Raw genomic sequence first — 13,971 nt, 5'->3', positions numbered from 1 at the left:
TTTAGTGTTGGGGATACAATCGAGTATTGTGTGTCCCCCGATTACAGCTCAGACCTTTGAACTGAAGCCGGCATTTATTGACATGTTGCAGTAATCCGCATAATTCAATGGTATGGCAGATGAAGATCCAAACAGTCATATAGAGAGCTTTCTTGAGGTGTGTGATATGCTGAAGATAAATGGGGTGACGGATGATGCAATCACGTTGCGAGCCTTCCCATTTTCCCTAAAGGGGAGAGCGAAGCAGTGGCTACACTTATTACCTAGAGCGTAAATTACCACATGGGAGGAGATGGTAGAAGCTTTTCTGGCCCGTTATTTCCCTCCCAGAAAATCAGCAAAGCTTAGGAACAAGATCTCATCCTTTGTTCAGTTGGAATTGGAGTCTCTATTCGAGACATGGGAAAGGTTCAAGGAGCTCCTGAGAAAGTGCCCGCAACATGGATTCCCGGAGTGGATGATTGTTCAGACCTTTTATAATAGTTTGAACCCGAGTACAAGGCAACTCTTGGATGCGGCAGCAGGAGGTATCTTAGGTAGCAAGACCCCCGATGAGGCCCATCAGTTAATTGAAGAAATGGGGTTAAACAGCTACCAATGGAATGTTAGGGAGAAGAAAAAAGTGGCCGGTCTCCATGAAATAGATGCGGTAACTTCATTGGCGGCTCAAGTGGAAAATTTGAGTAAGAAGTTAGATCTTCTAACTTCAAATAGAGTGGTGGCCATAACTATTTGCACCGGGTGTGGTGGAGGACATGCTCCCTCCGATTGCCCGATCTCTATCGGTGATGTTTCTTCGGCGGAGAACGTTGATTTTGTAGGTAATGGCATAAGACCTCAAGGAAACCCATGTAGCAATACCTACAATCCGGGTTGGAAGAATCATCCCAATTTCTCATGAAGTAATCAGGGTCCACAAAAGGCCATGGAGCCACTGGGTTTCCAACAACAACAACAACACCCTCAAGTGGAAAACAGAGTCTCAGGTTTGGAAACCCGAATGAATGACTTAGAGAAGCACTTGACTAGATTTGTGCAATCTGTAAATACAAGGTTTGAATCAGTCGAGGCTACACTTCACAACCACACCGCTTCTTTGCATAACCTTGAAAATCAGGTGGGGCAAATTGTGAAGTCTCTCTCTGAAAGGCCACATGGAAGCTTGCCGAGCAATACAGAGACCAACCCTAGAGAGCACGTGAAGGCGATCACTTTGAGAAGTGGTCGTGAGGTTGAAGATAGGCTTCCGAGTGAGAAGCCAAAAGAACACGTACCCGAGGTTATAGAGGTAGAAGAGGGAACAAGCAAAGAGAAAGAGGTGGCACCCCCACCTTTCAAGCCAAGAATCCCTTATCCCTCTAGATTGAAAAAATGACCAAGGGGATGAACAATCCAAGAAGTTCCTGAGTTTGTTCAAGCAACTCCACATCAATATTCCTTTTGTTGAGGCATTGGCCCAAATGCCTAAGTATGCGAAGTTCTTGAAAGACTTGTTGACTAACAAGAGGAAGTTAGAGGAAAGTGCTTCAGTGATTTTAGATGCTTCATGCTCGGCGGTATTGTAAAAGAACATGCCAAACAAGAAGAAAGACCCGGGAAGCTTCATCATTCCGTGTAATATTGGCAATCTAAGTGAGGATATAGCATTGGCGGACTCAGCGGCCAGTATCAACGTTATGCCATACACTTTCTTTCAAAAGCTAGGCTTGGGCGAGCCTAGGCCTACTCGGATGACTTTGCAACTAGCGGACCAAACAGTGCGACATCCGAGAGGCATCATTGAAGACGTGCTTGTCAAGGTGGACAAGTACATTTTTCCGGTTGACTTTGTACTGCTAAATGTCGATGAGGATGCAGATGTACCTTTGATACTTGGGAGACCGTTCTTGCAGACTTCCAAGGCATTGATTGACATGGACGGCGGAGAGCTAACTTTGAGGGTTGGAGATGACAAGCTCACATACCGCCTTGCTGAAGCCATGCGGCAATCTCTTGATTTCAATGATACTTTATACTTTCTAGACACTACTGATGAGATTGTTGATAATACATGCAGGAAATGTTCAATCCGGACACATACGAGTGTTTGTTCGACCAAGAGGAGGATTATGAAGAAGTAATGATGCTTGGTTCGATGGAAGAAGTACCATCTACCCCGGGGATCTTGAAGAAGGTGCTCCAGAAAATGTAGAGGGCTAGGAGACACCACCGGAAACACTCCAAGGCTATTGGAGACGTCTGTAAACCGAAGAAGTTGGATGAACCATCGCTAGGTGGTCCGAATCCCGATAATTCACCCTCTATCCTCAAGAGACTTTTCACATCATGCTTTCAAGTCATGGGTAAGAGGGCAACCTTCATCTATGAACCCCCGTGAGGTAAGACAAGGTATGTCAAGCTTAGTGACGTTAAACAAGCGCTTCTTGCGAGGCAACCCAAGTGTTTACTGTTTTCTTATCTTCTAGTTTAGTTTGTTTGCATGAATAATTTGTTAAGTGTTGGTGTTTTAGTTTTTAGATGATTCTGCTGAGATTTTCTTGTGGGCTTTGAGTATTCATTGTGTGTTTTCATGTGGAATTGGCGAAGTTATGTCGTTTAAGCTTTATTCCAAGTTTTTCGCTGGTAAAACTTGCATACTAGGGCAGGCTCTGAGTGTGTAAACATGTTCAGAAACTTTCTGCAGAGCCTGCAGGTTTTTCTAAGGCATCCAGTGAAAATGCACGGGCGTGTGGAATTTCTGCACGCCCGTGGATTTGTATTGCGAGCTCATCCAGAGAAGGCACAGGGGCGTGCGGCTGCCCCTGTGAACGACCATACGAATATCGCACGCCCGTGGGTAATTTCTGCACGGGCGTGTGATTTCCTGAAGAGTTTGTCAAAATTATCCCGAGAGCACACAGGGGCGTGAACTAGCCCCTGTGGGTGACTTTGTGAAAATCGCATGGGCGTGGGTGATTTCCACACGTCGGTGCGAATCTCTGCAGAGGAGCTCTAGCCATCCCGAGAAGACACAGGGACGTACGCTTGCCCCTGTGAGTTGAGATTGTGAATGTCCACGCCCGTGCATAATTGCTGCATGGGCGTGCGAAACACTTAGGAGATTTTCTCGGATGTCTAGAGCAGTCACAATGGCGTGCATCTTACCCTATTGGTCGGGCGCACGAGCGTGGGTAATTTTCGCACGCCCGTGTGGATGCATAGAACTCCAAGGGGCGCGACTTCTTTTTAAAAAGGCGTCGTTTCTTTCCTTGTTCACATCCTCTATTCCTCTGAGAATGCCCTCACATCATTCCCTGACTTCCTTGTGTCAATTTGGTGGAGTTATTGCGAGGTTTTCCAGCCAAATCTTAAGTTTCTCATCTCGACTCGTCGGTGAGCCCTCTTTTTCTATTTTCTTGATTTCTTCGTCAATTCATGATTTTAATTCGATGAATCCTGTCAGACACTCTTCGCTTCTTCAATTAGGGGGATTAGTCATGTTTAGAATAAAGTTAGAAGTAGTTTTAAGATTAATTTTGGATTTTTAAGGCGCGGCCGTACGGGTTTTTCGCACCCCGTGGATCCATATCGGCGTGCAAAAATTCTGCACGACCGTGTGGAATTCTGCAGTAATGCTTTATCATCTTGCTTGACCGATTTCTTCTCAAATTTTGCATATTATGGCACCCCGGTCAAAGAAGCAAGCTGATAAGCGGCCGCGTGAGTCATCTTCCGAGTCTGAGGACAGGAGTTTCACCATTCCGGAGCATAGGGTTCGTTTTGAGCGGCTTTCGAGAGTTCGTTTTGGACAGACTCGATTCCTTGATATGAGTATACTGAGAGATCTATAGCAGGGAGACGAGTTGGCAGATGAGGTCGAGGATCTCGTATCGGTAGGTGGTTGGAGGCAGTTATTGACTATTAGAGAGCCAGCCATACGAGAGCTCGCACTGGAGCTCTTGTCATCATTTGATTTTTGACAGATCCTATTCGAGCTTTGACATTATTGATGCCATTCAGTTCAGAGTATTTGGACACCACCATAGCTTGAGCGTTACTCAGTTTTCAGTTCTACTTGGCTTGTTTGAGGAGGCATTCACAGACACTAAGGAGTACTCTCAGTTACTGACTGATTATCCTAGAGCCTTGACCCCGCAAAGAGCTTACAGAGTGCAATGTGGTCAGGGTCAGTAAGAGCCGGGGATGTCCAAGGCCTTGTGCCTTTCCCGACCTGCATCAGATATTTACATGCCATCATGAGTAAGTCGGTGAATGGTCGTGGTGATAGCACTGGTGTTCTGAGCCGACAAGAACTTCTGTAATTGTACTCGATGGTGCAGCGTGTACCAATTCACTTAGGACACATCATGGCAGAGTACATCAGACATCAGGGGCATTATGCTAGACTGGGAGTGATCTTCTCGGGTCCCTCCATTACGAGATTAGTGTTGGGCATGGGTCTCTTGGATGTGATTCCTGGGGATGAGAAGATGAGTATACCTACCCCCCCTGAGTTTAGAGACACTGAGATTGATGGGCATGTTCCGTAGAGTTCGGACAGGGGTTTATGCGTTGGTGCTACCTGCTCCAGAGATAGCTGAGGGTGAGGGTGATCATACTGAGGCTTCCCAGCCTGCTCCCCGCCTCAGTCAGCACCGATGGAGACCGAGGCACCTTCAGCGGCAGAGGACGCTCCCCCCGTACATATTTTTTCACCATCTCGAGCCCATGATCGCTTCGAGAGGCTCGAGAGTGCGGTGGGAGTGATACGGACAGAGGTGGCTGAGGCTCGAGCAGAGATTTCCGAGATTAGGGCTACGCAGGCCACTCAGTACACAGAGTTCATGGCACATTTTGACGTATTACACCAGATATTAGAGCGAGACGTTACCTCCTCATTTGTCTTGCGACCGAGGACTCCTCAGCCCCCCTCAGCATCTCCTGCATCCCCATCTCCTATATCAGCATAGGTAAATCCACCTTATGTTTCCCCACCACCAGCAGTAGCAGAGGAGCCGACAGAGCGTGACACCGACATTTGACTTTATTTTTCTGCATTTTCTTTGTTTTGCATTTTATTTGTTCACTCAGAAAGGATTCTCCTTTTGAGTTTATTTTCATTTTACATCTCGAGTTGTATTCATTGTCTATCTTTTATATATACTCGAGTTATTATGTTTTTATTGAGCTTCACTGAATCCCCTTGTATATGCGTGCAAATGGTCTTGTCATTTGGGAATTGAGACTTTGTCATGGGTACGGCCAAAGTGCTTTGGCACTTGACCGTGTGCGCTTCACAACCCGTTGGAACACTACTTCCAAGGATTTAGCTTCATCAAACGCAACACTAGGAGTCAGGGGAGTATTGTTTTGATTGCTTCTCCCACATATATTCTTGATATATATCCATTATGAGTGAGCTTGCATGTGTACATTGGGGACAATGTACAACTTAAGTGTGGGGGGGAGATTCATAGTGCACACATCCTTTTTATTGTTCTTGATTGATATCCATACTCACATAGCCAATGGCGGTTCACCTTAGTTGCAATGATTGTATTCTTGAGTTTAGGAGAATTTTTAACATTGAATATCTTCATGCTCTAGTTTTATTTGAATTTTTAGGAATTTTTGCCCGAATTACACTCAGTGCACTACTCACTCTTTAAACTCTATTGGAAACTCATGTTTGATGTTAAAGGGACTAGTTATAGTTGTTTCTTGTGTTAAATTCTGAAAAAAAAAATGAATGACGAAAAGAAGGAACAAAATAGTTTTCTTGTTTGTTTTGCATTTTGGGTGGAAAGAGCTACCACCTATGTAGTATAAAGCTACTCTCATAAGTCAAATACTAGTTATGCCCTAATGAGAGAAAGAGCTATCTCATAGGATGAGTGAAAGCTACCACTCCGGTAGAAAGAGCTACCACCTCGAAAGTGTGAAAGCCACCTTAGCGACCGTTTTGGAAAGGGCTACCTTAGAGGATGTGTGAAGCTACTACCATCTTTGAAATTGTTGTCACTTTTGTAGATAAATAAGTCCCTTGTACTTAGAACTTTGAGGAGTATACCTTGGGTTGTTTTGAGTGAGTTCACACACATACACGATTTCGGGTTTGTTGTCCTTTTTTATTCAAGTTTTTAGCTAGAGCTTTGATTTTTTGTATTTAATGTTGAAATTTCCCTTACTTGTAGAATGCTCTCTCTGTACACATTGGTGAACCTAAGGCCAAGCACTTCCAATATTTCCTTCATCTATGCATAGAATGTTTAATTTTTGCTTGAGGACAAGCAAAAGCTTAAGTGTGGGGGAGTTTGATAATTGCTTGTGTGATATGAATGTGAAGCATTCTTTCCTTATGTTGAGCATTACTTTTCTGGGGTTTTTACACTAATATGTGTGTTTTTATGTTACTTTCGTACTGGTAGGGTTGTGAGACCGAGTATGAAGGAAAGAAACCAATGTGGATCATAATACACCGATTTTGGAGAAAATTTTGCTAAGGTTCAAACGCGAAGACATAGGTCGGGTGTGAGATGCTAGAGTGTGTGCCAACCTCCTCGTATTTGAGTTAGCACAACCATTTGGAGGGGCACAAGGGCAGTCACACTCAAGCATTCCGACTTATGCACATAGAACAAGATCTCCACCAACTTGTCCGTCATTAAGGAAGCAAAGCAATCCACGACGTGAACGTGTGCCCGTTTGCGTCACCTCGATGAAAGTACGGACTCGGGAAGTATTTTAGGTCAGGTACGGTAGCAGAGCGTTGTAGTAAAAGTACTGTAGCAGCACTGTTAACAACCGGCCAAAAATCACAATTCCAGAGAATTCACACGTGCGTGTGGAAATTACCCACGCCCGTGTGGAAATTCCACATGGGCGTGTGAAAAATCCACAAGACCGTGTGGATGCCCGATTTCAGCCCTATTTAAAGCCGATTTCAGCCCTAATTACTGCATTCTTTTCTCCATCTTTTCCCCAACTTGAGAGAGGGTTTCGGCTAGGGTTTGGAGTGGTATTGGCTAGGGTTTTGGAGAGGTTCTATGGCTCCGACATCATCATTCCTTTGGAAGAAGGTTGGTAGGGGAGCTTCCGTCGAGGCGTATCCTATACCCGGACAAGGGAATCCTTGGACGATGAGTAGAGGACTTTCCACAAGACCATCGACACGACTATCGAGGGGCTTTCTCTATGGATTCATTGCTTTTACATTCTATTTCTTTGATTGTACTTAGCTCCATGGAGAGCTAAACCCCTAGTGGGTACTTAGTTATCTAATCTCTCCTCCGGGACATGTATAGAGTTAGGCATAGTTGACCTTAGATTTGGGACTATGTATTTAAGGATTTCCACGACTCACCATTGCATTGATTAGGAAGCATAATAGAGGGTTCTTGCACTTGAAACAATTGTCCTAGGCGGAGCATTATCCGAGTACCCTATCTTTATCGATTGTCTTACCTCCTCCTTTACTCGTGCTCTCTTACTTGTTGTTTTTACTTTTGAGAATTGAATCATTGTCACACTTATCACTACTGATCTTTCACATAGCTAAGAAGCGGATTAAGTGTTTTTATTCCCTACTCCCTGTGGATTCGATACCCGCTCATCCGGGATTATTACTTCAACAAACCCGTGCACTTGCGGGATATACGTAAGGGGATCTTGTCAATATACCCTAATTACACCTAGCCCCGAGGTAGCAGAGGGAGAGGATCCTCTGGCCGAGGATTCGCAGCCTACTCCCGAGCTTCAGTCGATACTGATGGAGACTGAGTCAACTCCTGTGGCAAAGGAGCCACCCCCAGTACGCATGTTTTCACCATCTCAAGCCTATAATCGATTTGAGAGGCTCGAGAATACGGTGGGGGTATTACGGACAGAAATTGTGTAGGTCCGACCTATACAAGCCATGCAGTACATAGAGTTTATGGCACATTTTGACAAATTATAGCTGATTCTTGAGGGAGACATTACTTCATCATTTGTTCTGTGACAACGAACTCCCCCAACTTCCCGACACCATTCAATTATCCGGCAGCAGCAGAGTCGACAGCTGATGACACCGACACTTGACTTTATTTTTCATTATCTTTATTACTTTTTCATTGACAAGGTCCTCTTGCTTATATCTCGCAAGTGCACGGGTTTGTCGAAGTAATAATCCCGGATGAGCGGGGTCGAATCCACAGGGAGTAGGGAGTAAAGACACTTAATCCGATTCATAGCTATATGGAGTATCAACAATGATAAGTGTGGTAATGATTCAATTCTCAGAAATTAAAAGTAACAAGTAAGAGAGCAAAAGTAAGGAGAAGGCAAGGCAATCAATAAAGATGGGGTACTCAGATAATGCTTCACCTAGGATAATTACTTCAAGTGCAAGAACTCTCTATTATGCTTCCTAATCAATGCAATGGTGAGTCATGGAAATCCTTACATACATAGTCCCAAATCTAAGGTCAACTATGCCTAACTCTATACATGTCCCGGAGGAGAAATCGAACAATCTCAACACCTCGCACTCGCATAGAGTTGCAATGAGCTCTAGGGATTCCAAGTGATAAATCTCTTCCTAGATTTAGACCTAACCCTTTGGCCAAGGCAGAAGGTCCCTAGCCACAATTAAGCCCTAGATACTAAGATCACCTTAACGCTTCACTCCATTGCACGCGCAACTAGGCCTCAGTGGAGGTTCATCCCTTAGACCATTCACTCTATTATGGCCGCAAAGAACTCGAGGAACGGAGGTAGAATCTATCACGTCAGAGGAGAAAGGGGACGCTCCTGTACCTCTCGACTCACCCTCTCAATCCTCTCCAACCTAGCTTGGTCTAACGCTCGTGGTGTGTCACTCACTCACAAGGTTACCAACAAGAACTCTCAACCCTAGTGTCAGTGACACGTCCGAATATGCATATAAACCGCAAGTGCACGGGTGTCGAAGTAATAATTACCCGGTGAGTCGGGTAGTCGAATCCACAGGGAACGGAAGTATTAGTAATAACCACTTCTCAATTATCTAGTCGGAATCAATGAATATGATGAAGTGAACTAATTGCAAGCAAAGCAAACGAGTATGCAAGAAATAAAGTAGAAGAGTCTCAATCACTAAGGATGAGGTATTCGGGCAATGATCCCCCTAAGATCTTCCTTGAAGCTCAAGATTCACTAAATGCTCTAGAATCGAGTCTAATGAGTCGAGGTAATCCAACGATAACCAATCCTTGTCTCCAAGCAAAAGGCACTAGTCCCCTACAAGGTCCCGGTGGAGAAATCGACCAATCTCAACACTTCACACCCTATATGACCGCATTATGCTATAAGGAAACCTAAGAGTGAAACCGATTCCTAAATGTAGATCCAACCCTAATTCCCGGCGAAGGATCCTAACCCCCTACAAGGTCCCGGCGGAGAAATCGAGCAATCTCACACCTCACACCAAATATGGTTGCAAAGAGAATATGGAATACGGAGATAGGAAACACTCAATCGAAGGGGAAAGGGGACACTCCTCCATCTCAAGGCTCACCCTCTCAACCCTCTTTAATCTTGGAAATCTAACTCTAATGGAGACCTCTCACATCAAAGTATTAAATCATGCAATGTAAATCAACCACAAGGATTAACAACACTAGCAAGCAATTAAATCACAAGATTAAAACTCAAGACAACTCGGATTAACTAGAAGCATTAAGAGAATCAATTCAAAATATAAATCTTAGGGTTCACATGCCCAAATACCCACTAGGGTTTAGCCCTCCATGGGCCTAGTTACAAAACAATAATGGATACAATGAAAAGAAATAAAACCCATAGAGAAAACCCCTCGACTCAGCGGATTGGCCTTGATTGGTAGTTCTACGTCTTGAAGGGTTCCTCTCCGAAGCTAGGTCGCCAATGGCTCCCCAAGATGCTATGGACGTCGAAGGAACCTATCAAAGTTGGTGAAGAACTCCCTCTCAATCGGCGAAGACCTTCTCCTCAAACCCTAGCCGCCTCTCTCTCAATGTCTATGCTCAAACCTCCGCAAAAAGTCCCTTTAGAATCGGCCAAAAGGTGTATTTATAGCCTCACAACGCGTCTGTCACGTGCCCCCACGCGCCCGCGTGGATTTTCCACGCGCTCGCGTGGGCTGCAGGAATTTCCACGCGGTCGCGCGGAATTTCCGCGCGGGCGCGTGAACAGTAATTCTGCTACAGTAATTCTGCTACAAAGAGGAGGAATGTGGAGACATGGCTGCCTTTGTGCCCTTCCATTAATAACTTGGCTTGCAAAACTATGGAAGTTGGCACACATCTCCTCATACACGAACTCCTCTTATGTCTTCCAACTTGATTTGTACAAGAACTCCCAATATTGTGCCATGATAGCCTATCTTCGCTCCCTTTTGAATTCCCAATGCCTTCACAACCTATATGCATAAAAGAACACCCAATACACGAAATGAGACATAAACCGTATAAAATATGATGCTCAATGTATGTAAAACATTCATAAAAACATGTTCACTCAAGCACTTATCAGTCACTCTAGGGGAAATGTTCATACAATCAATTATTCAAGGTTGGAACTCACAATAAACATCAATTTATTGAAAGCATAATAAAGAAGTTCAAAGAAACGAATACATCCTAGGGTTCACAATCACCCAAGTACCCACTAGGGGTTTAGCTATCCATGGAGCTAAGTACAATAAAAGAAATTGAATGTAAAAGAAATGAATCCATAGAGAAACCCCCTCGATGGTCGTGTCGATGGTCTTGTGGAAAGTCCTCTACTCGTCGTCCAAGGATTCCTTCGTCCGGTATAGGATACGCATCGATCGAAGCTCCCCTACCAACCTTCTTCCTAATGGAATCATGATGTCGGAGCTGTAGAACCTCTCCAAAACCTTGGCCAATAACCCTCAAAACCCTAGCCGAAGCCCTCTCGCAAGTTGGAGAAAAGATGGAGAAAAGAATACCAAAATCGGGAGTGAATTGGCTTTAAATAGGGCTGGAATCGGGCAACTCCACGGGCGTGGACGGTACACTCGCCCGTGAGGAATTTCCACACGGGCGTGGATAATTTCCACACACCAGTGTGGATTCTCTGTTTCTCTGATTTCTCGGCCGGCTGTGAATAGTAATTGCTGTAGTGTTACTACAGTGCTCTGCTGCAGTCTTCGACCTGAATAACTTCCCAATTCCATACTTTCATCGGGGTAACGCAAACGGGCATACGTTCACGTCGTGAATCACTTGCTTCTTCAATGATATATATGTTGGTGGGATTCTTGTTCTTGTATGCATAAGACAGAATGCTGGAGTGTGCCTGCCTTTGTGCCCCTCCAAATGGATGTACTCACTCGAATGCGAGGAGGTTGGCACACACTCTAGTATCTCACACCTGTCCTATGTCTTCGCGTTTGAACCTTAGTAAGATCTCCTCCAAAATAGGTGCATTATGATCTACATTGGCCTATTTCCTTCATACTTGGCCTCACAGCCCTACCTGCGTAAAAGTAACATAAAAGCACACATATTAATGTAAAACCTGAGAAAAGTAATGCTCAACATAAGGAATGAACGCTTTGCATTCATATCGCACAAGCACTTATCATGCATCTCAATTTGGACTTGTATACTATGAAAGGACTTTCCTTCTGAGTTTATTTTTCATTTTGTGGTCTCGAGTTGTATTCATTGCTTTACCTGTTATTTACTCGAGTTGTTTTTGTTTTATTGAGCTTCACTGAACCCCCTCGTGTATGTGTGCAGATGGTCTTGTTAGTATGAGAATTGAGAACTAGCCATGGAAACGACCAAGGTGCTTTTTCACTTGGTCATGTGTGCTTCACAACCCATCGGAACATCACTCCCAAAGAGTTAGATCCATCAAATGCAACACTAGGAGTTAGGGGAGTATTATTTTGATTGCTTCTCCCATATATACTTTCGACTGATATACATTATGAGTGGACTTGCATGTGTACATTGGGGACAATGTACAACTTAAGTGTGGAGGGAGTTTCCATAGTGCACATGTCTTTTATATTAGTTTTGATTGACATACACGCTTACATAGCCAATGCCGGTTCACCTTAGTTGCAATGATTGTACTCTTGAGTTAGTTGCTTGATTGTACTCGCTCATTAAACTCTTTTGGAAACTCAAGTTCGATGTTAAAGGGACTAGTTATAGTTGTTTCTTTTGTTAATTGAAAAAAATGGAAAAAGTGAAAAAGGGAAAAGGAAGAACAAAATAGTTTTATTGTTTACTTTTGCTTGTTGGGTGGAAAGAGCTACCACCTATGAAATATGAAGCTACCCTCATAAGTCGTATACTAGTTATGCCCTAATGATAGAAAGAGCTATCTCATAGGACGAGTGAAAGCTACCACTCCGGTAAAAAGAGTTACCACCTCAAAAGTGTGAAAGCCACCTTAGTGGCAGCTTTGGAAAGGACTACCTTAGAGGATGTGTGAACCTACTACCATTTTTTTAATTTGTGTTACTTTGTGTAGATAAATAAGTCCTTTATACTTAGAACTTTGAGGAGTCTACTTTGGGCTGACTTGAGTGAGTTTGCACACACACTTACACAATTTTTGGTTTGTTGTCCTTTTTTATTCAAGTTTTTAGCTAGAGTATTGATTTTTCATATTTATTGTTGAAATTTCCCTTACTAGAGTATTGATTTTTCATATTTATTGTTGAAGTTTTTAGCTAGTGAGTTTGCTCAAAGACAGTCACATTCTAGTATCCCGGCTTGTCCATTGATAGCAAGATCTTTACCAATGAGGCCGGTTATTGAAAAAGGCAAAGCGATCTACGACGTGAACGTGTGCCCGTTGACATTACCTCGATGAAAATATGGATTCGGGAGTGTTTCGGGCTGATACTGTAGCAGGTACTATAGCAAATATTGTAGCAAATTATTGTAGCAGGTACTGTTCACAGCCGGCTGAAAAAAAGAATTCCAAAGAATCCACACGGATGTGTGGAAATTATCCACGCCTGTGCAAAAATTCCACAGGCCCGTGTGGAAAATCCACAAGGGCATGTGGATACCCGATTCCAGCCCTATTTAAGCCGCGATTCAGTCCCGATTTCAGGATTCCTTTCTCCATTCTTTCCCAAACTTGAGAGGGGTCTACGGCTAGGGTTTTGAGAGGTATTGGCAGGGTTTTTGGAGAAGTTTTTTGGCTTCAACATCGCGCTCCACTTGGAAGAAGGTTATTGGGAGAGCTTTTGTCGGCACCGATCCGGCCTGGTGTGTCCTAGGCCGGACAAGGGGACCTTTAGAGAAGACGAGGCTTCTCCACAAGACCATCGTCACGACTATCAAGGGGGTTATCTATGGATTACTTGTTTCTACATTCGATTTCATTGTTGATTGTAACTAGCTCTATGGAGAGCTAAACCCCCCTAGTGAGTTCTTAGATTTGTGAACCCTAGGATGTATTTGTTTCATTAAACCTTCTATTATAATTTCATTAATTGATGTTTTATTTAGGTTCCAATCTTGAATTCTTGATTGATTGAATCCTCTCTTAGAGTGACACTAGGGTTGAGAGTTCATATTGGTAACCCTTGTGAGTGAGTGACACACCATGAGGGTTAGACAAAGCTAGTTTGGAGAGGATCGAGAGGGTGAGTCAAGAGGTAGAAGAGCGTCCCCTTTGCCCTCTGATGTGATTTATCCTACCTCTATTTCCTTGATCTCTTTGTGGTCATAGTAGAGTGAATGGGCTAAGGGATGACCTTCTGTTGGGGCTTAGTTGCAGAGGCAACGGAGTGAAGCACTGAAGTGATTTTAGCACCTAGGGCTTAATTGTGACTAGGGACCTCTCACCTAAACCAACGGATTAGGTCTATTTCTAGGAAGAGGGTTTATCACTTGGAATCCCTAGAACTCCATGCGATTCTATCCAAGTACAAGGTGTTGAGATTGTTTGATTTCTCCTCCGGGACATGGTATCGAGTTAGTCACGGTTGACTTTAGA

The 13,971-nt window shown here is 43.9% G+C and overlaps 1 non-coding gene across 1 annotated transcript; it reads right to left on the bottom strand.

Annotated features, from left to right (window-relative positions):
* Positions 1 to 340: 340 nt before the first annotated feature.
* Positions 341 to 447, bottom strand: LOC120281563. The gene has a single exon (XR_005542700.1). It is a non-coding gene; the product is annotated as a small nucleolar RNA R71 (small nucleolar RNA).
* Positions 448 to 13,971: the final 13,524 nt, after the last annotated feature.

This window comes from Dioscorea cayenensis, chromosome 17, assembly GCF_009730915.1.
Source record: "Dioscorea cayenensis subsp. rotundata cultivar TDr96_F1 chromosome 17, TDr96_F1_v2_PseudoChromosome.rev07_lg8_w22 25.fasta, whole genome shotgun sequence".
NCBI lineage: Eukaryota > Viridiplantae > Streptophyta > Magnoliopsida > Dioscoreales > Dioscoreaceae > Dioscorea > Dioscorea cayenensis.
The sequence above is the reverse complement of the archived record's forward strand: the minus strand, read 5'-3'. Positions and strand labels throughout refer to the sequence as shown.